The sequence below is a fragment of the Thunnus albacares genome, chromosome 16 (genome assembly GCF_914725855.1).
Source record: "Thunnus albacares chromosome 16, fThuAlb1.1, whole genome shotgun sequence".
Lineage (NCBI taxonomy): Eukaryota > Metazoa > Chordata > Actinopteri > Scombriformes > Scombridae > Thunnus > Thunnus albacares.
In genome coordinates this window covers 8423025-8446994 of record NC_058121.1, presented here as the reverse complement: position 1 = coordinate 8446994, position 23970 = coordinate 8423025, and the positions used below count along the sequence as shown (strand labels likewise).

Genomic DNA, 23970 nt, shown 5'->3' with positions numbered 1-23970 from the left:
TTGACCGAAACTGTTCAAAGACACGGGACCAGATAGCCCCCAGGGGGTCCCCGGCAAAAGAGAGGGCCATGTCCATTTCTCAGTTATTAGCTTAGATCAAGATTAGTAGTTGGCAACACAGCAAGAATGAATAACAATAGCTAGTTTGATTAGGTTTCCCTCTCTCCAATGTGATCTAACTGATCTGCAGAATAGGCAGTATCAAATCAGATGTAACAGCTAAAGTCTGCTCAGATACAAGTCCCTGGGATATATTTAAATCAAATGAGGGTCTGAGGTGTGTTTTTTCTCTCTTTTCTCTCCATTATAACTAAGAGATGGGTAATTATCAAAACAGAATGCAAAGTCAATACTTGTTTTCCTCAGTAAATTGCTCAAGAAAGCAACATCAGAGTCATAGCAGTTTAGCGTGGCCTTGATGTTTTACGATCAATTAAAAATAAACAAATAACACATTTCTCTGCTGGCTCGATACCACAGTCTATAGGTTTGTTTGTACATGCTCTGACATTGTTGCGTGTGTGAATTATATATTGTGTTATATTACAATTACTGCAAAAGTGCTATGGGGAACTGTGTTTGACTCATGCTTGCTATTTAATCACAAGTATTTGAAGTCAGTGGTTACAAGGACCGACAGTGTTTTCCTCCAAGGGCCTACATTGTATTGAGTACTCAAACAGGTCTAGCTGTTCTATTCTATAAACCGGATGCTCATAGGTTGAATTTCATGTATCTACAATGACTCTTCACTTTTTTTCTGAGATGATGAGTTACTGTAAGGAAAAGACTTGAAGCACACAGAACTGTGAGTTGTGGGATTCTAAAATGCGATTGTGGATGTGGCTCTTCTTTATTTCAGACATCACTGTGATACAATAAGCGTTATGTGACAAATCAACATATAAGCTAATACTATGTTCTGCTCAGACCTTTCACTAGTCAGTCAAGCACACAATAAAAATACTACAACAATAGTATCTTACATATAAACATGCATTAAATACTGAAGTATTTACTGTGTTCGCATTACACATAACTAACTGACATTTCAAGCTAAAATGTAATAGATTATTGGTCCTACAAGGGGAAAAGATCAGAAAATTGTGGCTCTTATCTGTTAGATTAATGCAAAAAAAAAAAGACATGTGGGAATAACAAACATCTAGCGAACAAACACAGCAGCTCTTTTGAATGGCATTCTTGAAGAAAATGTTCTGTGTAGGAAATCACAGACAAAGAGTGTTAGTTTAACTACATCTATTATTTGTGTGCTTGAGTGTGTCTACTCTGATTTGAAAAGAAGAAAATATGACTACATTCAGACATCCTATCTGGACAGAAATAAAGTGCTGTATGCCAGATATGGAAGTACGCAGTGTGAGATAAAAAAGATATGCAAGTTCACTGACTCGAGATCATGTCAGCGTAACTTTTATGACACCAGAGAGGCTGCCTATTCAAGATAACTATTTTTTTTCTTCCACAGCACTTTCTTACTTGTCTGCCTGACCACATACCGTATATTGCAGCCGATCAGATGACCATGACATTACAACAGGTTGGTTGAGAGTGAAAACATTGTCACGTGTGATGGTATTGCTCTGTATGAATCATGAGCAGAAATGCCATCTCGCTCCCCCGCCACACAAACAAGGCACATTCTTTCTCTAATATAAACACAGTACATGCTCTCTCTCTCTCTCTCTCTCTCTCTCTCGCCACTACTTCTGTCTAGTATTTATCAGCTGAGCTCTGTTTCAGTCTGCGGGCAGAGATATTATCACTAGAGAGCAGATAAGACAGTATGAGTGAAAGGGGTGAAACAGAATGAAAGGGTACAAAGAAATGGAGAGGGAGATTGGAAAAAGAACAGAGACGGGCAGAACAAGAAATTGGGAAATTAATTTCTGGGAGATCGTGCTAAGCCTGTTAGTTATATAGTAAATGTGCATATATATGTAAGATTTTTATTTTGTTTCAGTTTCCATTTGTCTTTATTTTAATCCCTCTTTCTTTATTATTCCATATTAATAACACAATGAATGAGGATCAGCATCTATTTACTTTGTAAAACTGAAGAGAAGAGAAGAGAAGAGAAGAGAAGAGAAGAGAAGAGAAGAGAAGAAGAGCTCCGATCTGCAAACGGAAATAACGCACAATAATTACATTTACATCATTAAAATCCAATCCAACCACCAGTAATCCTGTTTCCCTCGAAATCATTGCAATTTTGGCCAAGTCCAGTTAATAATTACTTTAGCTGACCTGGATTTATAATCATATGTGGCTTTGTGGGACATTTTATACCAGTGAATCACTAGTTTTTGGGTGAAGTGCACGAGGGAGTCTTAAAAGAGGAGAGGAGATGGTCTGGGAGGAATTAATGCAAAGATGACAGTATACAATGACTATTTAACTAGCTGTACTCTATCAGACTGTATTATAATACACTGTTCCTTTATAATATCCTCTTGACATTGCTATGTACGGGTATATTATACTCTGTTCTCATGTTGCTGTGCTTGTTTTTAATCTGTGTGTGTGAGTGCATCACTGAGTAGCCCTGAATAGATGCCGACCGCCTCAAGGACACTAATAAAGTTGTACCTTATCATTTACTTTCTCTGTGTCGTCTCTACTTTTTTGTTCTCTCACTCTGCCTCTTGTTCTCTCTCTCCCTCTCTGAGAATAGGTGAAATTAGCCTGAAATGATACAAGGTGACATCAGAGAGACTGACACACACACACATACACACACACACACACACACACACACACAAACTCTCCCTCGTCACGCTTCAGTGGCCCTTGCAGCGCAGCGCGACGCCATCAAAGCCAAGACCCATATACACACACCTCGCCTGTTAAACATACACACTGGCATGCGCAATCACACACCCAAATACACACGACTTACACAGCAACACACACACACGCGCGCGCGCGCACTGTCACACACACGCTGACACTCGTGTGCACGCACACACACTCGGAGCGGTAGTTTAATTGGAAGTGCTGAAGGCTGAAGAATTTCTCCTTCATCTCACAATGCTGTAATTGAATCTGAGACGTGTGTGTGTGCGTGTATGTCTGTGTGTGTGTGTGTGTGTGTGTTCAGCTGATTCAGGAGTTTCCATTGACAGTAAAACAGTAATGTGTGTTTTCCCTTCTGTGAGGAGCCTTTCCGTCCTTCCATCCCTGACTATCTTCTCCCCTCACCCTACTCCTCTCGTGGGGTTAATGCGGTTTTTCAATCCAAATTCAAACTCAAGCAGTTTTTCGAGTGCCACGTTATTTTTCCAGCAAACTGGTGATTTGTTCGCGTAGGCTCCTCCGTGAAAGGCAGCCATGACCTCCATCGCTGCACGTTGGCATTTCACTGACCAACATGCCTGGACTGAATATGTTTTCCACATAAAACGTATCTTACTGAGCCAATAGTTAATTCTAAGTTGTGATTCTTTAAAATTCCACTGCCTGGGAAAAGAGGACTTTATTTTAAGTGTTGTTTCTTTGTCTGATAAAATTGTTTTTACATGTTTTGAAATTCCATATAAATTTGGTGTCGACTGAGGCTCTCCATGAGGTTGAATGCAGTACCTGAAAATTGATCTCTGCTTGGACAACTGCAGACAAAAAGCACCATCAGTGGACAATGAGGCGTGAACGACTTACTAATGACCTGCCATCACAGTATCGCTGTCACACATTACAATAGGAACGAGAAGTGAGCAGTGAGGAACTGTCTTTTTTGAAGAAACTCTTTGGTTCCACATGACAACCTTATTATTATTAAAGTTCAATCTGAAAATGGAAAATAGTCTCTCTCACCCTCTTCAGCGACGTTGCATCACCTGTAGTCTGTAAAGGTTGTATTATTGCCTGTAGCGAAGCTGGTGCACAGGATGGATAAAAAGACGTCAACTCCAATCTGAGCGCATGATTGTGTGTGTAGGGTATGAAGTTACAGCTAATTATAGGTTATTTAATTAATATTTTATAAACCAATGTAAAAAAATGGGTATTTAACAGTACAAATCACAATTTCAAGGGTCATGAATTTGTCAGAATTAAAAATAATTACAATGATTTGGCATTTTTGCATAGTAAAGGACTTGTTGTCGATTAATTTCAATGACTGCCTGATCAATTAATTATCTACTAACTTCCGCACTAGTAACGTAAACATTTGTAGGAGCTCTGCAGCTAATGATTTTCATTATTGTAATAGATGAGTCGTTTAGTCTGTAAGATGCCAGAAAATAGTGAAAAATATCCCAATATTTTCCGGAACACAAAGTGTCGTCATGAAATTGCTTGATTTGTCTGATCAACAGACTAAACCCAGAGGTATTCAATTGACAGAAAATACAAATAGAAAACAGCCAATTCTTTGAGAAGCTGGGCCAGCATGTTTGCCATTTTTTTTTACTTTAGTAGACAAATAAGAGACGATTTATTGAGAGAGAGATTTACTTTTTGACTAATCTTATGAGCATTGACACGTAGGTCTAAATTCCTCATGGTGGTGACCTAATTAAATAACCTAAATGGCTTGTTGACAGTCAACATGACACCTAGACCCCAAACACATCACACCTCTATGGGGATATCTCCTTTCTCCATGTCTTTCATTCTTTTTCTCTTTGTCTGACCACTATGATCTGTGAAAAGAGTGTGTGTGTGTGTGTGTGTGTGTGTGTGTGTGTGTGTGTGTGTTTCCAGAGATTGCTGTTAGCACTGTTAGCAGGGGTCGAAACCTTCCATAGACACTATCTTTATGACATTCACCTCTCTCCTGTGCTTTCTCTCTCTCCCTCTTGTCTATCTCTCCATCGTTAATCTCTATTACTATTCAAATGCTGACATTTAAAGCAACTTCACATGCTGACTGACTGACTGACTGGCTGGCAGATAAGGCAGGAGACGAGAGGGGGTGGGGATGGTTAGAGATGGAAGGGAGAGCTTGTCTTTCACAGAGAAAATTGGGAAATCCTCCTCACCTCTCCTTTACCTCCCTCCCCCTTCACGCCTCCCTGTCTGTGAATGAGTTCACCCATAAGCCTCGGAGGGAGTCGGATTTCGCTCGTTCACAGGAAAGCTGAACCATCCCCTCTTTTTTTTGTGTGTTTGTTCACCCATTTACCTCTCTCCACAACCTCATCTCTGTTTACTGTATCCCTGTCCACCCCTTTCTTTCTGTCTCTGTCAGCGTGTGATAAAATATAGTTTGGAACAAGAGGTGCCCATTTAACTATTCACAATAAAATATACTGCTTTGTGAACACTGACACGCTTCAGCTTTTTTTTTTCTCAAACATGTAAAGTCAACTTTTGCTTCTGTAGCAATAAGAACTGAATTAAAACTGACAGAAAAGTTTTAAGGTTGGCAACTGTGAGTAAAGATGATGAACATTGGTAGCCCATAATGTCACCGAAACACTGACCCATAAACCATCGCCACAATCAGATACTATGTCAGTGTGTGTCATTCAGAATGAGTCAGGGGTGAGTAATTATCAAGCTCTTAGACGGCACTCAGCTCAGAACTGAGAGCACAGCTGGTATTTTCTTTTAAGTAAAATCCCCAAACAAGTCTCAACTGGCTGCTTTCCTCCACCCTTCGCCGCACACTTGACCTCAAAAATGCTGACTGGCTGACTCACTACAGACTCTCAGCCTGTGTAAACTTTAACCATATTATGACTCAAAAGTGTGGAAAATCCAGGAAGCAATTATGTTATTTCAAATGTCTTTGCCAAGCATCAAAAGATCATGTGAGGTATCTGTAATTCATAACATGTAAGCAATAACGCTTCCAGGTTTTCCTGCGCGGCTCAATGACGCTTCTTCGTAGTTACACAATGAGAATAAGGCCGGATGGACGACTCCCGTTGAGTTGTACAAAGGAAGCCTGGACTGTAAAGGGATCAATAGTGGACAGAATGGGGTCAGAATGATTGCTAGCAGTTGGTGGGCTGCATTTGGGTGGAGCAGTGAGTCCTGTACCTGTATGTACCCGCATGCCACCAGAGCCAGTAAAGCTACCCAACATTTATCTAGCTTCTTTACACTGTGACACTACAGCATTCATCATGTTCCCTGATAGATAACTGATAAATTACCAGGAGAATACGATCAAATAATGCTTTATCCATTGTGGAGGATTTGAATGGGCCAATCACAAAGCAAACGGGATGCAGTTTCTACGCCAATCGGGGCACAGCTGAGGTTTTGGACTGGAAAGCAGGTCTGGTGTGGATGAGATAAGAGCAGAACAAACACACATTAAACACCAACCCCCACAGACACGCACACACATTCAAACAGACACACAAGGTAAGTAAGGCCAGATGGAGAAGGAAGGAGGAAAATTTAGGAAAAACAAAGGGCAAGGAGAGGGAAGGGAAGAAAGAGAGAAGAGAGAAGGAGGAGGCTGAACAGTAGAAACATGAAGAGAGGAAGAAAGAAGAAAAAGGAGAGTGTCAGTTCAGAAGAAGTTCAGAAGAAAAAATCCCACCCAGGAGCTATAGCCAGGTTAAATCTGAAGCAGCTAGCTTAGCAAGTCAGCAGAGAGGCTGGTGACACACTGAACTGCCTGGCTGACTTCTCCAATTGTGCAGCAAGTTGGTTCAAAGGCTGGCTGACTGATTTACTGACTGACCGACTGGCCGGTCGGATTTAGTCTATCCTGTGTTTGTGCAGCAGAAGCATTTCTGTTGTTCAGCCTGTCGAACAAAAAGCAGTTCTCCACAAAGACACACAAAGAACAACCTGAAACAGCACTAATACAGGAGAGACTGACATAGACGGAGAGAGAAAAAAGATAGACAAACAAATAAACACACATAAAAAAAATAAAAACAAACAAATAAAACATCTAACTTCAAAGAAGCGAAAAGTGCCTAAAATAACAATTGGAAAATGTTTCTGGGACTTCTGAAACCAATAAAAATCAAATATGAAAAAAAATATCTCAAATAGAAAAAAAATAATGTGTCAAGAAGCTCTTTTATCTACGGTTGTGACACAGTTCTGTCGAACAACAAAAGATACCTAACGATAGCATTTACCGTCCTGGAGGAAATTTACTTTTCATTGCCAGCACAGAAAAAGAGCACATTACACAGCGGTGGAAACCATAGAGACCCAAACAAAAGGAATAACATACAAATGGGAATAACATGCAAGCAGGCCAGGCAACTACTAAAGCACCAAGTACTGAGACTGTCTGTAGAGCTAAACATACATTACACATTTCTGTTAGGCTGTCAGGATGGTTTCTGAGCTGAGGGTAAAAGCTGGTATGTCTGTAATGATAACAGGGATAAATAGAGACCAGCTGTATGTCCCGGGTGTCAAGACCTTGTATATAAATGTATGATAACATACAACAATATTTACAGCAAAGTTACTACTGTTGTCAATCTGTTTACTTCCAAAGGCAGATGTATATGAAAGGGGAAAATATTTTCATAGTTTGGACCATCATTACTATTAGGAATAATAACATTGCCCTCATCTAATTAATTATCTGGGATGGATAACATGGACATGCTAGAAAGATGTTTGACAGGGCAAGACAGGTTTTAAACCATCTCCCAGGTTCACTGAACTTATTTGGAAGAGAAATGAAAGAGAATAATAGTAAAATGATTACTATCATTATATTACTATTATTCTGGTTCACCTTTGACCTGCCGTAGTTGTTGTAATTGAGCGCGCCCACAGTCTTTCCTGTGTGATGAGGTGTTATTACTGACATTTCAGGCGTACTTACTTTCATTTACCTCCAAATAAAATGGTTTAGACAACTGATAAACAACCTTTCTGATCATGGTGGCTTTCTTCCTTTCCTGACGTTGTGACAATCTTGTTCACTCGCTGTTTCGGTTTACCTTAGGCTGTTTTTTCACATGCTTGAGATGGCCCGCAACAAGCTGTGAACACATGCGTTTCCAATGCAGCCTCACAGGAGGGGATAACGCCGCGACCGCTCTGTTGTTGCCGTGGGGCCCATTTGTGATTTGCGAGCACAGCTTACATGCAGATCTCAAATGGTGCCAGTATCCAGTTTAACAAATGAATGTCACTCGCACGTTGCAGATACATTCGCAGGTCGTACAGTCCTCTCTCGTGCTCATGCGTGAGTTGCGAGTATGGTGTTTAACATACCAAAATTAGTAACAGAGGAAATGATCTAATGTTGCGAGTCTCAGCTTGCATGTTGCAGACTGTGAAACAGGCCCCTGCTTTGTAGTAGGACTGACCGACACCAACGTGGGTCGGTCTCCTCTCTTAAATCCTTGTCTTGTGTTGAACTGACACTTACTGCACTTGCTGTAGTTGTGCACATTTCTGTTATACTTACGTTAAGCTTCACCTGCAAATAAAGTAGTTAATACAGTCTGGATAAACTGCTGGCTTACTTACATCCTGACCAATCATTGCTCATGTTTTTTTCATTGTTTGACTTTGTTGTAGTGATGCCTGTGTTCCAAGATTTCAGTATTTGGTTAAGGTTTATTTATTCCTGAAGTCTCATTGAGATCAACACACTAAATTAAAATGACCACAAATATTGATAAATATATTGGCAGGTAGAACGTCAAAGTCCCTCAAGAATAACTGTCTCTAACTTAAGGTTAAAGTTTGGGGGAACATAGTACCAGAAACCAGTCTTCCCCAGTTCATGTTATCATAACTGCTGATGACTAAAATTTTCAAAATAATAACACAGTTTTAAAAAGAATGTTCCTTTAATTGCAAGTTATATACATTTTATCACAACAGCTATTCTTCAAAGCATAAAGGAAGAGAAACGACGGGAATGTGAACACTACTACTTTCTCTTCTGTTTCTTTCCCCCTCCCTCCCTCACAAACACGCAGTCAGACACACTAGCCTGGAGCCTGGAGAAAACACATACTGCATAGTGTGCATGAATATGAGTGTGTATGTTGTCACCTTCAGCTGTAAAATGTGGTCAAACGTCACTTGTGGGCTCAAAAAAGAGAGACGCGAGGCGGAGAGAAAGAGACAGTGACAGAGTGGCTGAGAGAGAGAGAGAGAGAAAAAAAGAAAGGGCAAAATAAGTGCTATAGAGACCTCAACTCCTCAGCTCCAGGTTCACAGTGTGTGTGTTTGTGTGTGTGTGTGTGTGGTAAATGAGTTTGGGGAGTTGTCGTCTCTTTACGATAGCTGTAACTGGCCTGAGGACAGCTGTTATTACACTTTACAACAGGGAAATACTGTATGTGAGTGAGCGAGTGAGTGAGTGAGTGAGTGAGTGAGTGAGCGAGTGAGCGAGTGTGTAGTCTTCAGAGAAGAAAATGGAGAAACATTATGGTCATTTACTTTTTAATTAAACATCAAAATTAAAGATGTTTTGGATGGGCTCAATTTGAAAACGAGCCGTTTTAGCAAATTATATTAATTCACCTTGATTAAATTAATCCGTCAAGTCTATTTATACAAACTCTTATGTTTCTGTGTGTGTGTGTGTGTGTGTGTGTGTCTGTGTGCGCGTGTGCGTGCATGTACGTGTGTGTCTTGGAGCTGAGGAGTGGCTCAAAGGAGGGAGCGGCTAGTAACCTACAGGGGAGCGGTCTTTTAATAGATACATTGGGTGTTTGTAGGTGTGTGTGTGTGTGTGTGTGTGTGTGTGTGTGTGTGTGCGTGCGTGTGCGTGTCCATTGTTAAATGACAAATCTCTGAGCAGGAAATGAGACAAACCGGTTTCTGACTCACATTCAGGTTACAGAGCACTGCCTCAGGCTTACACGTACACAAACACACACACTATTAAACACCAGACAGCATTGTTAAATGTGTCCCTTCTTTTTGTTTCTTTATCTCTGTCTGCACTTATTGAGGTCAATAGACAAATAAAAGGGCTGGTTTGAGGCTTAATGGTCAGACAAGTGACTTGAAGGTTGCTGGTTTGAATCCATGCACACAGACACACACAGACAATAACCAGTGGCCTGTCTTTCAGTCGTTGAGTACCAAGCACTTGTCACTGGTGTTGAGTGAACACCATGGACTCTGGGTCACTGAAACCCTGTCAGCCTTTCTTTAGGAAAAAACTCAGAGGCCGTGGATGTCAGAACAGGGGCTTATCTTTCTTTTAGCTGCCAAAAAAGGAAAACTCCTGTGTGAGCCGTTATTTCAAAGCTCAGAATCAAAAGCAAAGAAAATCATCATTATATCTATTACAGAAACAGTAAACACAAACTTGTCTCATGGCAATTAAAGTGCAAAGCTGTGTGTAATGTGCTAACTTCATGTATAAAATCTGCATTTTAAATGAAAGGTGTTTGTCTGTCTCGGCTGCTTAAAATACAACATTATCAACTGGGCAATTCTGGTGAAGAAAAGGTAGAGCTGACTGTTGATCAGTGAAATTGTGGCCGCTTACAAGTTCCAGTAACTTCAACAAGAGTTCACATTTAAATTTCATGGACTTTCTATAATTACGCCAGTGTACTTCCATTACCTGTAATGTTATTCCTTCCTGGTGTGTTTGTGTTGTTTTTCTAAATAGCTTCACACTCTATCTTCTTTTATTATCAGGCTTTTTGCAAAGAGAGAGATAAAAAAACAGCTTAATGTTCTTCCAAATGAGAATTCAAATGCACTACAACCATGAAGTTATCCGGACATTACCTGGAGGAGCTGTATGTGTGAATGCAAATGTCCGAATCAGTCGGACCGGACATTAAATGGACTTTATCCTGCCAGCTCCCTACTACAAAATCTGTGTAATGTCCAATTGAGCCCGTGTGTGAAAACAGCGGTGAATTCTCCGGAAAATTCACAGCGAGAGAGTTGGCTACAACTGCTTGTTGCCATAAGTAGGTGAGAACACGTCTGACAATCTCCTGTTGTGTGCTACATGTGTGAAAGGGCAACACTGGAAAATGTCCAGACCCGATTCTCCGGACATTGTCCAGAGTTCATATGTGAAAACGGCTTTACATTGGACTCTAGTTAGTGGATAGTAGATGTTACTAGTTAGTAGATGTACTTGTATCTTGTCAGTGTTGTACAGATGTCACCATCATGTTTAATCCAACTGACAGCAAATGCTGTCTTCTGTAAGCGGAAAATGTTTTCTGACCTTGACAGAAAGCATGACCATTGATTTGAGGACAACAATGCATGAATGAGTCTCTGCCAGCTTTCTGTAAATAATGCTGTAAAATGTCAAAAATGCAACACTTCTAAACCGGAAAGTTAAAAAGCACTTTTGACATACAGTACAAAGATTCTGGCTAGCCTTGACAACATCTATGCATTGCAAAACCTCTCACCGTTTGTAAACAGTATGAATGCAACCTGAGTTACAAGATCTCACTGATTGTCACTGCAGAACTTTTTAAATACACTGAAATTTAAAGAAATGCCAAGATAAAGAAAATATTTCCTCAAGGATGGCAACCATGTAGCTGACCCTGAAATGTCCATTTCATGGGGAGTGTGTGTGCACATTTTGAAGGGCTGTGGCCTATTGCCCCGGGGCATCAGACCCTGTTTTATCAAGCATGGACTCACACTAAGATGGACCCTTTAATGTCAGCGTCATGGGAGGAAAAATAGAGGAGGGCATCACTGAAGCATATACACACCCATCCCATGACCTACGACCTAGACACGAACGCTGCACAGACTACACAAAGCCAGTATTACAAGTCAGCTCACAATGTACTCTTCATAGCAGCATTACTCCGTAACATTTCATGTATACAGCACAGGAAGCCTATGGTACTCTTACAAAGACTCCTGTTGCTGGTTGTGAGATGCCTACATTCCTGTCCTGTTTGTCCCAGCTGTATTTAAAAGAGGAATCAAACCATGCAGGGTCATTTTCTCCACCAAATGTGTTCTTTAACAGGGGAGCAGTAATTTAATGTGATACTATATTGACCCTTGTGGGTAAATTTGCTTTTGTGTGGGCCCTTCTAGGAAGGTCAGATTCAGAACAAGATACCTGAAGTCATTTATACAATAATACATCTCACTGCAGTGTCTTATGATTTAACATCCACATTTACAGGCTAAAGTTGTGCATGTGCTAGTTGCTGATTGTGCATGTGTTAGTGCTTTAGGAGCATATAACCCTTCTGGGATTGATAATGGTCACTGACAACAGCAGCGATTTTTCATTAATGCAAGGTAAAGTTATCATACTCTAGAGTCATTTCCCCTCTCTCTCTCATATGCATCAACAAATTAACATATTAATTTATAAACAGCCAATCAATTACTGCAAATGAATGTGATTGAATTGCGTAACTACATTTATTTATTTTGCTGCTGCAAGGTATGTCATGTAACTGTCAAATAAACATATAAACTTCATCCATCAAAGTGCTCAGTGATTGCTAACTTCACTGGCTGTGTCTCCAGCTGATGGTTTGTGTTTACTAGATCACCGCTCACAAGACACAAAGAGGTTCAGACCGAACAACAGCCCTGCCATAAAATGGTGCAGGTGGTGGGAACGTGTTGTGAAAGGTACCGGTGAGACAATAAAATACGATCCAGGAAGTCCAGTTGGGGGTACAGCTGAATGTTTATCAGACGCCAAAACACCACACAGCAGTTTTTAATATGCACAGACAGGATTTTACATCTCTGTAAACTTATCATTGCAGCAACTATTTTATCTTTTGTCACAATGATCACAATGTAGAAAAACGGCTTTCACATTGCAAAGTAATCCACCAGGAATGTACGCTTGCATATATGCACCTTGCCAGATGACATCACATTGCAACAGAAGTTACGCCAGGTTAAACTTTTTTGATCCTCCGTTGTTTTGACGGTCTGAACGTCATACATATGCTGCTAACTAAGGTTGGCAGTAAACTACAATAGGAACTGCTTGTTGGTGTGTGCTCACAGGCAATATGATGCAATGCTGCATTGGTGCTTAATCATTTGTCTGGCCGTCTATTGTTGTCTACAACTGCTTAACATCATGGTTTATATGTGGCCTTGAGACACATTTCCAGTTTACCTGCAGTTGTTTATGTCATTTCCTCATTGATTAGGTTGTTGTGAGAAAGATCCACCACCTTAGAGCTTGATAAGGTGAAGCATTTGCCAACATCTTTATAATGTTCAGTATTTTTCTCTTATATAGATAATACTCCCAAACTAGAAATGATTGAAAAAGATCTACTGTGTTTGGAACAAAGTAGCTGCTTATGTTGCCCTACACAACTTTCCCACAGCACTGTCCTTCATATCCTTGTCTCTGTCACACATATAAGCTCTCTTCATTTGGTTCATATATATGCACACACATTCATAAGCTCTCACTCCCATTGTGGCACGTACGCCACAATGTGTGCCAAGTAATTAACGCTGTTTGTGTTTGTTCTGTGAACAATTTGGAACCTTGATAATGGAAAACAAGTACAGACTGGCCGCATTTTCATTTAACCCATCTATCGTCCATCTTTCCATGCATCCCTCCTACCGCTAAACACACACACACACACACACACACACGCACATAAACATCCACACTCTATCGTTTTGCTTCTCCTCCTGCCTCCATGTCAGGGCCATCGTTCACAGCAGCCAGGCAGAAAATGCTGGTTCCTCTCTGGTTTGTCGCACAAGGAAACCATTGGTTGTTATACAACAACCCAACAATCACTGCTCTGTTTGGTTGTTGACTTGTGCATGAGCTGAACACACACCGACGCACACGCAAACACACACACACACACACACACACATACACAAAACCCAGTCACTCTCCCTTTCTGTGAAGCGCACACTCAGGCAAATCCAGAGCGCAGTCTTTTTCTTGCTCACGTTAATGTAAGTAATCAAAGTGGACAAGGGGCTTTGTAATGCTGAGAGAGCGCAAGAGAGGCCGAGAGACCGAGCGAGAGAGAGAGAGAGAGCAAGAGAGAGAGAGCGAGAGAGGGAGTGAGGGATCATCTCCTTTAACTGTCCACTCCTCTCTGCCTCCTGTCCTGCAGGCGAGGGGGAAGGGAGAGAGGGATGAGAAAAGGACACGGGGAAACTGATAGTGACACAGTCAGAGGAGAGGGAGGAAATTTGGACGTGATGAAAGAGGAGATCAAACCAGTTTCCCACTTCGCCAGCGTTAACAGCCCATTCTGTCCTCAAACTGGGATTTTGCGATCACAACATTTTTGTTTCCTTTCTGAATCAACAAATCCCCTGGCAATGCACAATGCGGACCATTTGCTGAGCATTTACTCCATAAAACCCCTGTGATGGACTGTAATTTTCAAAAATCACTGCATGATATTACAGAAAAAAAACATCAACTAGCAAACTATCACAGCTCCATCCCTTGATTTACAATGGATCCAAATCCATCAGTGAAAGAAGCTGCTGTAAAAACTTCTGCCACAACAATAGATGCAATTTGAGAAAACATACAAGCACACACATTCACAGAATAATTGGACTGCATAGTGTTTCTGACAGGTGAGCTGGACTGATCTGGCTGCTGGTGTTGGACAGCACCTCTTACAATGGCTGCGACTTCAATAGAAAAAAGATGCAACCAGGAAATGTATATGGTTGGCTGTGTGTGTTTTTTCGTGTGTTATTATGCCATGCCCACAGGAGTAGAAGTCTGTACAATCGGGCTTAAAAATGTGCATGTGTGTTTTCACATGTCTCTCAGAATGCATGTTTGTGTGTGTGGTTGTGTGTCTGTGTGATGTTATGCCAAGGGCGTTGTGTAAAATCCACTCAAACAAACAACTTGAAGAGTAAAAAAAAAAAAAAAAAAAAAACAGCTTCCTTGGACCGAATATGTAGCCATGGGCAATGTGGCGGACCGTGGATGTGAGTGTGTGCGTGTGTTGGCCTGAGGCAGTGTGTGTGTGTGTGTGTGTGTGTGTGTGAGAGAGGAGTGGATCGCTTCATGCCTGGACGGACATGAAAGGTAGAAAGAGAGAGAGAGCATGCCCACACACACACACACACACACACACAAACAGGAAAAGCCTTTTGCCATAGTATTCATGTATGAATGCGTGAACAAACACAATTGAATGCGCCCATCTCCTTTCAGTATGAACCCAGAGGACACAGACACACATGATCACTGTGAACAGTGAAGCACAGTTTTTCAATATCTTCTGAGGAGAGGAGAGGAGAGGAGAGGAGAGGAGAGGAGAGGAGAGGAGAGGAGAGGAGAGGAGAGAGGAGAGGAGAGGAGAGGAGAGGAGAGGAGAGGAGGAGAGGAGAGATTTATTCTTATTTTATTCCTTTGGGTTTATATTATTATTTTTGCAGGGGGTTTTAACAACAAATACAATTGCTTTTGTGTTATTTAAGTTATATTTAGACCAAAAACAGCATTGTATATTTTTTGCCCTAATTCTTGATCTAAAGACATTGTTGTAGTGTGAATTAGTTCAGTGAGCAGTAGAGATGACAGCTGCTTAGATGCTGGTTGAGTTTGTAAAGTTTTAAATGTGCTTTGTATACTTTCAACAGCAGGGATACAACTAACAATAGTTTCACTATCAATTAATCTGTCAAATATTACTAAGGTTAACTGTTTATACTGTTAATAAAAAGTGCAGAAAAAGCGGGGGCGATCACAACTTCCTTAAAGCTTAAGGAGATATCCTAAGATTGGTTTTGTCTGACCAAAAATCCCAAAGATACTGAATTTACAGTTATAATAAAGTCAGTGAATGACATCACCATAATATACTACTTTTCTGTTGATCCAAATAATGGATAAATCAAGTAATCATCACAAAACAGAGAAAACAATAGTGGAAAGGGATTGTTGACATGTGATAAAAATGATCACCATTAAATTATACCTCGCCACCTTCTTTGTAGTGATTTTAATGGCCAGACATTTCATTTATTAGTACTGTGTGGAGAAAAAATAATGCAATCATAAGAATAGCTTATACCAGACAAACGTCTTCATTCAAACTCCTCTGGATACCTCTCCTCAGGGGAGAGAAATAAAACCAAAATATGCTTCTCTTTGCTCAGCTACACACAGAGAGGTGGTAAAACATGTTGAAATCACTAATCAACAAAATATAAAACTGTTTTTTGTATTTTTTCACAGCCTGCAATGATATGACAACTTGCTCTCCTGTCAGCAGTCTTTAATGCAAAGTGTTAACTTTGCATTTAAAGTAGGACTAGCCAGTTAGCTGCACCTCCTAAGCACCTGGATGGTCGGCGTGTATCTACTCGCACTGATCTTTAGAATATTAAACGGGTAAATCTGTCTGTAACAGCAGAAAGGCTGAATGGAGCACATTCCTCCATACAGACTGAAGCTGATTTCATTATAGATAAATCAGATTCATCTATTCAATCTCTCTTTCTTTCTATCTGTCGGTCCCTTTCCATTTCTCTCCCTTTCTTCCTCTCTGTCTTTTCCCCAATTCTAGCTCTCTCTCTCTCTCCCTTCTTTTTTAGACCCTTCTTTTAACTTTTTATTCTTTCTGTCTTTCTCAATTTCTGTCATTCCCTCTATCAGTCTCGTTATCTGTGTAATATAATAAGCAGTATGCACACAGATGAGGAGGAGGAATGACTCGGGGAGAAGGAAAGGAAAGGAAAGGGAAGGGAAGGGAAGGGAAGAGGAGAGAAGAGAAGAGGAGAATAGAAAAGAGAAGAGAAGGGAAGAGAAGAAAAGAAAAGAAAAGAAAAGAAAAGAAAAGAGAAGAGAAGGGAAGAGAAGAAAAGAAGAGAAGAAATATGGTAGGGGAATAAAAAGCAGTAGAGAGAAACTGGGAGAAAAAGAGGAGAACAGGGGGAAAAAAAGAAGTGCTGTGTTAAAAAGCTGAGTCCACCAGAGCAGTCACAACAAATTCATCTCTTGCTCTCTCCAATTTTTTCCTTCCCTCTCTCGCTCCTCCTCTGATACAAGCTGGCCTCAGTAATAAAATAAAGAACTTGGCTCAGCTCTGTGCGTCTGTATGCATGAATGTGTGTGTGTGTGTGTGTGTGTGTGTGTGTGTGTGTGTAAGGTAGACGACACCTCTTACTCCCTACTCTCTGTCTCATCATTGCAGCTGTTCCACAGAGGTGTGTTTCAATATATCACCCTGTCACACACACACACACATACGGTCCCTGCTTAATAAGCGGTATTCAGAGCTCCTGGGTTTATAGAAGCTGAAACTGCACTCCTGCCTTTCTTTCTTTCCTTCAGTCCTTCTTTATTTCTTTCTTTATTCCCTTCCTTCTTTCCTTAATTTTTATTTCTTCCTTCCTTTTATATTTTTTGAATTGCAATTCTCTTCTTATTCATTTCTTCTTGTTCCTTATTCCCTGATTAATTTCTTCTCTTGACCCTTCTTAACTTTCTTCATCCTTCAGTCTTTTTCAATTTCAACACACACACACACACGCACACACACACACACACACACACACACACACACACACACACACACACACACACACACACACACACACACACACACGCACACACACACACACACACACACACACACACACACACACAAACATTCAATTAACATCGGTGTAACTTGAAGCAAGTGTTTATGTTGTACAAATACATTTAGAGCAACGGATAGTTCATTCAATGACCATCACTAGAGCTAAAGCTATAAACACTCAACCAGAAGAAAAATTATCTGCAGGCTCCAGAGAGCTAAAATTGAAAATGATATCAAAAGCAGTTTATTTCTACTTGTACATATACATATACATTTACGCAAACAATTTGAATAACCCAAAGTTTTTTTTTCATTTAAGGGATATAATGTTAAATAGACTAGAGACTAGAAGTGTAAAAAATATAATATCACATAGCAAAGCAAAACACTGTTTGTCCATTTCACATCTTTGTATTATCTACAAGTTCTGTCTTGTGCCTTACTGTCCCCTACGTTGACTAAATATCACACTCTATGTGTGTGTGACACTGTCAGTAGACCAACGGCTTTCGTACAACAGATAGCAAAGTGAAAACAGAAAAGAGAGGAAAAAGAGCAAAGGAGCCGGAGGAGGGAGGTGGACACCTGGATGAGTCCTGAGGCTCTGCAGGGAGGAGGGGAGAAACCAAGAAGGATGGAGGGATGAGGAGAGGGGTGGGCAGTTTCTCTCAGCTGTTCCTTCATGTGTGTTTGTGTGTGTGTGTGTGTATGTGTGTGTATGGTCCATATGTGCATTAGTGCTGGAGGAGTTGAACAGGGGGTCATACCAGATGGACACACACAGATGACAGATTCCACCCACTAGCATCATGTAACCACAATTCAGCAGTTCTACTGCACGCAGGATACACCACAACATTCTCACATTCAAAGCTGCAACATATGAGCAAACGATGCTTTATCACGGGAAACTGAAATGACACTTTCTGTTAAATTCTGTGCAAAATGAACCTTAACAAGCTTATTTTCTCTAGCCCTTTGAATGAAATCGTTCCAAACTGGTCTTCTGTGGGACTGAACAGGTCTTATCTTCACAGACATGTTGGCGGTATGTACCTGTGCACTAAAGCAGGTGTTTTACCTTTGATTGCAGATGGGAAACACCTGCTGTAACATAACTGACTGGGATGTGGCCAGAAGTACAAATATGTCAAGTTTCAACCTATAAAGAGCTTTGCAGCACTGATTTATTGTTGATTTATTGACTCTTATCTTACACTATGATTAATTTGAAAGATTTTATCACTCCAACAAGACTCCTTTCTCGCACTTTAGCGGTTAATGTCAACTCGTTAGAACATAGATATATGAAAACCTCCTATAATTGGAATTTAAAGCTTCATGTATCATGCATCTCGTCAGGTTTGCACACAACCGTTTTTTGTTAAGAGCGGATCCTGCAAAGCTCTGAGAGACAAATTGAGTCTATTGACCCCGATCAACCTGTCTTTCAACACACACGCACACACACAAACATCACAAACACACAGACTCTCTCTCACTCTCATGCACACATACACGTGAACACACTTCACTTAATATCCTCAGCACTCAACTCACCACTCCATCCCTCATCCAGTAAACTAGCTCTTTGTGTGCGTGTGTTTGTGCCTGTGTGTGTGTGTGTGTATATAAGCTGAGGTGAAAGGTTAAATGATGGCCATTAAGATTCATCTCTGAGTTCACTACCAGCAAACCAAACACCCACACACATACACACACACACACATGCGCACACACAGGCACAATCAGATGAGGGTGGTCTGTCTCTCTGTCAGAGTGGAGCAATTGTCTCTCGCCTGTCATTTAGGCCAATTCAAATCACTGCATGCATAATGAATGCAGTACTCGTAGCACTAAAGCAGTGGGGGGGGAAAAAAATAGGGATCACAACAAGTTCCCCATTTTGTTGCTTTTCCTTTTTGGCTTTAAATTCCTGATTTGGTAAGTGATTTCAGCAAGAACGAGCATGGCATGTTTTTTTATAAATCCTGACTAAATTACTAAAAATCCCTTTTTTCTTTTACAGATGACCATCTCTCTGCGGATCTGTTGTGACATGCCGTCTACACATTTCATAGTATTGGCTCTCTCTGCCCTCCTGCTGCCTCTCGGGATGAATAAAGGAAAAGACGGATGAGGTGAAGAGGGTTACAGATAGAGAGGACCAACAGAGGAAGAATAAAGTGATGATTGAAGTCATTCCATCTTCACACCTAGAGATTGGAAATCACTAGGCAATTTCCTTGTTTCACTATGTTTACTACACAAGAAGTGTATGAGGTTATCTGGGGTTTTTTTTGTGTGTGCACACGTGTGTGTGTGCGCGCGCCTCTCAGTTAATCCCCTCCTAACTCACTAATTGACTGACTGACTAAAAAGGAAGTAACTGACTGACAAACTGTCTCATTTTCTTCAATCTTAACAGTTCCACACACACACACACACACACACACACATATATATACACACACACACAAATAGCATGATGACTGAATGGACCCTGTGTGTGTCCCAGCATGCCTCTCTGCTCCGAGGCAGGAGATTCTGTCATCACCGCAGTTACTGTCAGGATGCATCATCAGTAGTCGTGGCAACTAATTAAGACCTGCCTGTCAGGCCCGTGGTCAGTGTGCATGTGTGGAAACGTATACAAATGGACAAACACATTCATATAATTAACTACCTGTCATAAACACACACACACTCATACACACTCCTCTACTGTATCTGCCAGTATGCATCATCATACCCAGTATGTTACTCACCACGCCTCACCGGTCATTAGTCCCCCCCCCCCACACACACACAGACACTTAAATCCTTGTGGAGACTTACTCATGTGTGGGTTCAACTGGTTTCATGGTATTTGAGTTTCATATCAAATATTTTTGCGATGAAGTTCTGGCAGTTGCACAAAAGTGTGGGCATTTCTGTTTTTAAAATGGCTTTCAAAAATCTTTTACTATAGCTTCTCTCAACTCTAAAAGGAAACTAATATATGCCGTCTAGTTAGCCAAACAACATTATAATAATGTGTTTGCTCTCCCTCTCTCATAAACTAATACTAGTGAGCGTCCACATCCGTCCACACCACATTAGGCAGTGATGCAGGTTCACTGACTCTGTGTGTGTGTGTGTGTATGTTTGTGTGTGTACGGTCAGTAATGAGGTGTGACTAGTGTGTGTCAGTGGAAGTTGAGTGATCGGCATAATGAGCAGCAGAACATAGAGGAAAAAGGGAGGGCAGACAGCAGGAGAAGAAAGAGATGAGATGTACAGAAAGAGAGGAGGAGGATGTATTAATTTCTTTTTCACAACGATTGATTACACATCTAAAGGCAGTCTGTGTCTCTGCAAGTTGTTTTTGATGCTGCTGGATGTGTGATAAGACAGAGCAGAGAATGAATGCAAGCAAGGGAAAGTCATTTTTCAACTAAAGGAAAATGATTCCAGAGTTGTCAGTCAAAAGTCTCTTTTTAAGTTTGTTTACTGAAGTTAATTTATTCCCATTTTGGTATTATTGATTAGTTTATGTCTTAAAATGAAACACATTCAAAGACATAAAGCACGATATTGGTATCTAACAATCTGTATTACTGGCATCATGACTCATACAATGCAAATATGTGATATATCCAGAACAGTTTTGTTAAGGTTGTCTAGCCATTTTAATAACTTTTGATGAAGGGAGGTTGCATCAGCTGTTCCTAAACTCCAACTAAGTAATCCTAAATTAAAACAGGTTACTCCACACAAACTAGTTCTGATGTAGAGATTAGTTATTACTAAATGTACTAAATGTAAATGTAATGTGCCAGATGTGACTGTTATGTTGCTAACTAAACCAAATGACAAAGCTAACATTAGCTTGCAAATTTATGACCAGTTTAAACTGCAGATTGCTTTGAAATGATGAATTCTATTTCACAAAAAAGACAAAATATACCTCATATTACAAAACATTACGTCAGTAACATTGGGTAGTTTGTGTAATCTGATGTTTTCCACTCATTCCAAACACACATATTTCTACATATGAATATATATATATATATGTATAAACAAAGTCATACCTATATTATACAAAGTTTTATATACTGTTTGGCCCCTAATACTGTTATTTTTGGAAGTTATGTTACAGTGATACATGTGTTGGTGGCTTGGTTGTTTTACAGACGGTGCCAGAGATGAGATGTCTTCACCAGCTAAGATTTTCATTGAAGGTGCTACCCAGTTAAGTACATCACTAGTTTGAAACTAGCTTGGAAGACCTTCACACATAAAATTTAGAGATGGATTTATGAATAGCTGGTGCGACCCAATTCAGATCTCCATGTAGCATACTTCAGGCTGATATAACTTATAATGTGTACTTGAACTGTCAAGATTTATATTGGCTTTAAAAGGTGGGTCACGTGTGAAAATGAAGTGGACTGACTGAAGTAGTGAAGTCATTTTACCCTCCACTACATCTCCCTGGTTAAATCTTAACAGCGCTTGCCAAAAGCTGAAGAATGTGAAACAGAAACAGACCTCTGAAAGACAAACAGACTGTTTTTAGAGCAGAAACCTACCAATCCCTGCACAAGACCAGCCAGTTAGTTAGCAATGTAAACACACACACACACGCGAAAATGGGGGGCAAAGTCCAATTCCCAAGTCTCTGCCTCGGTCTGTGTGAATATGGGTTAATGACTTGTATTTGTCCTCTTTGTGCTGGTCAAAGAGTAACCCAACTACAGCCCAGATGAGAAAGTGAGTCAATGCATTCTGGTCTCTTTTCCACATGGCAACGACGGGTATGTTTGTGCATTTATCCCGCACATGACTCAGACTTATCAGTAAAAAACTAACCTCACAGATCAGGACGAGGCAAAGAAAATCCGAGCCCTGCATGGTATCAAACCTGCATAACTTTCACTCCCTCCTTCTGTCTCTCTGCTCTGTTGTTATCTGCAGATATGGAGGAGGTAAGGAATGAAAGAGTGCAGCTGCAAGTGTTTGTTGTGTCAGTCTGCTCTGGCCTGCTCTGTTCTTTCGTAGTTCCTTATCACACTTCAAACAGCTATTGCTCCCTCTCCCACACACTTTTCTCTGTCCACTTCTAGTCTGTACCATATACTCCCATTTCATTCTCCTCCATTTTGTAAAGGATTATAGTGCAAGTCTGTATTACTCACGTTAGGGCCTAAAATGTACATCTACATAGCTTCTTATCATGGTTATAAGCCATCAACTTCAACCTGCCTTTTTTGATATACTTTCTTAAATTCCCTGCTCTATTCTTTATCTAAGAAACAATATTACACAGAAAACTATTTTCTCCAGTCCATTCATACTGTATCTATTCTATTCTGTTCTTTGCAGAGATATACAGAGTGGCTAAACTACAGTATATGACTAAATAATGGTGACTGACACAATACTCTTTTCTGTTTTTTTATGGATCAGATCCAAAAGTATACTGTAAATCTGTATATCTGTTAGCCAAGTTATCTTTTCAATATTTGTTATTTCATATCTCAACAAGCTATAAAGTGCTAAGTGATTGCAACTCTGCAAAGCTAACAGCCATGAAAACAGACTGGAAGCAATGTCACCCTGGTTGTTGTTACAGTAGGGTTCAGCAGAGACCGCATCCCTGGATTCAATTTCCATTACAGTAACAGGGCTCGTGATTTCAAGGTGTTCTGATTCAGAGCTGCCACAGTTCATGGCTAAATCTGGAAATAAATTTAAACATGTTCAAAACAATGCACATCCCAGCAAGGTGATCTTTCAGGTCTACAAATCATCCTTGAAAACACATAAAAATATCTTTGTAAAAATAGAGAACCTTCGTAAATGAGCTTATTGAATGAGCCAGCAATAAAGGAAAATAATATCTTAGTCCCAAGATACATTAACCGTAAGTTTGTTAAAACCTGCTTCATTATCTTTTAACAATGCACTGAATTGATTTCACAGCAGCACAGAAAAATTATACACGATTCACTTAAAAAGTCAAGACAATAAGCTTGTCATAACAGCCACGAAGTGAATAAACATAAAAACTCTCTGCTGTCAAGGCCACTCTTTGCTCAGTGTTACAAGGCTCCATTTAAAATGAGTTGGACTTTCTAATTTGTTAGCGTCCTCTCACAAGTAGGTGGAGGTTTTGCACTATTCTGGGATGTGTTGGCTGCAACATTATTGAACATGATTCTAAGAGAAAACAGGCGATATGAGGCGATAACGTGACTCACATTCTCAGGAATCCCAGATGAACTTCAGTATTGTGTGGTACCCTACTAGGGATTTGTAGAGAGCCCAGTATTTGTATTTGTATTCGTAACTGTATTTGTTGAGGCAGCAAAATGATTTGTATTTGTATTCAAAAGAAAGTGGAAATGGGTGTAACAGTCCTGTTTTTGTTTTTATTACACCTCTAAATTTAGGATATTAAAGTGTTAAAATAAGTGTTCTTCAATAAACTATTTGGCAAAGTAGAGTTCCCACACCAAGTCTCGAACCC

At 40.3% G+C, this 23970-nt stretch overlaps 1 protein-coding gene across 13 annotated transcripts in view; it reads right to left on the bottom strand.

Moving 5' to 3' along the window:
* ptprk (protein tyrosine phosphatase receptor type K) overlaps window positions 1-23970 on the bottom strand; it is a 117176-nt gene that overhangs the window by 76490 nt on the left and 16716 nt on the right. The window lies entirely within an intron of this gene.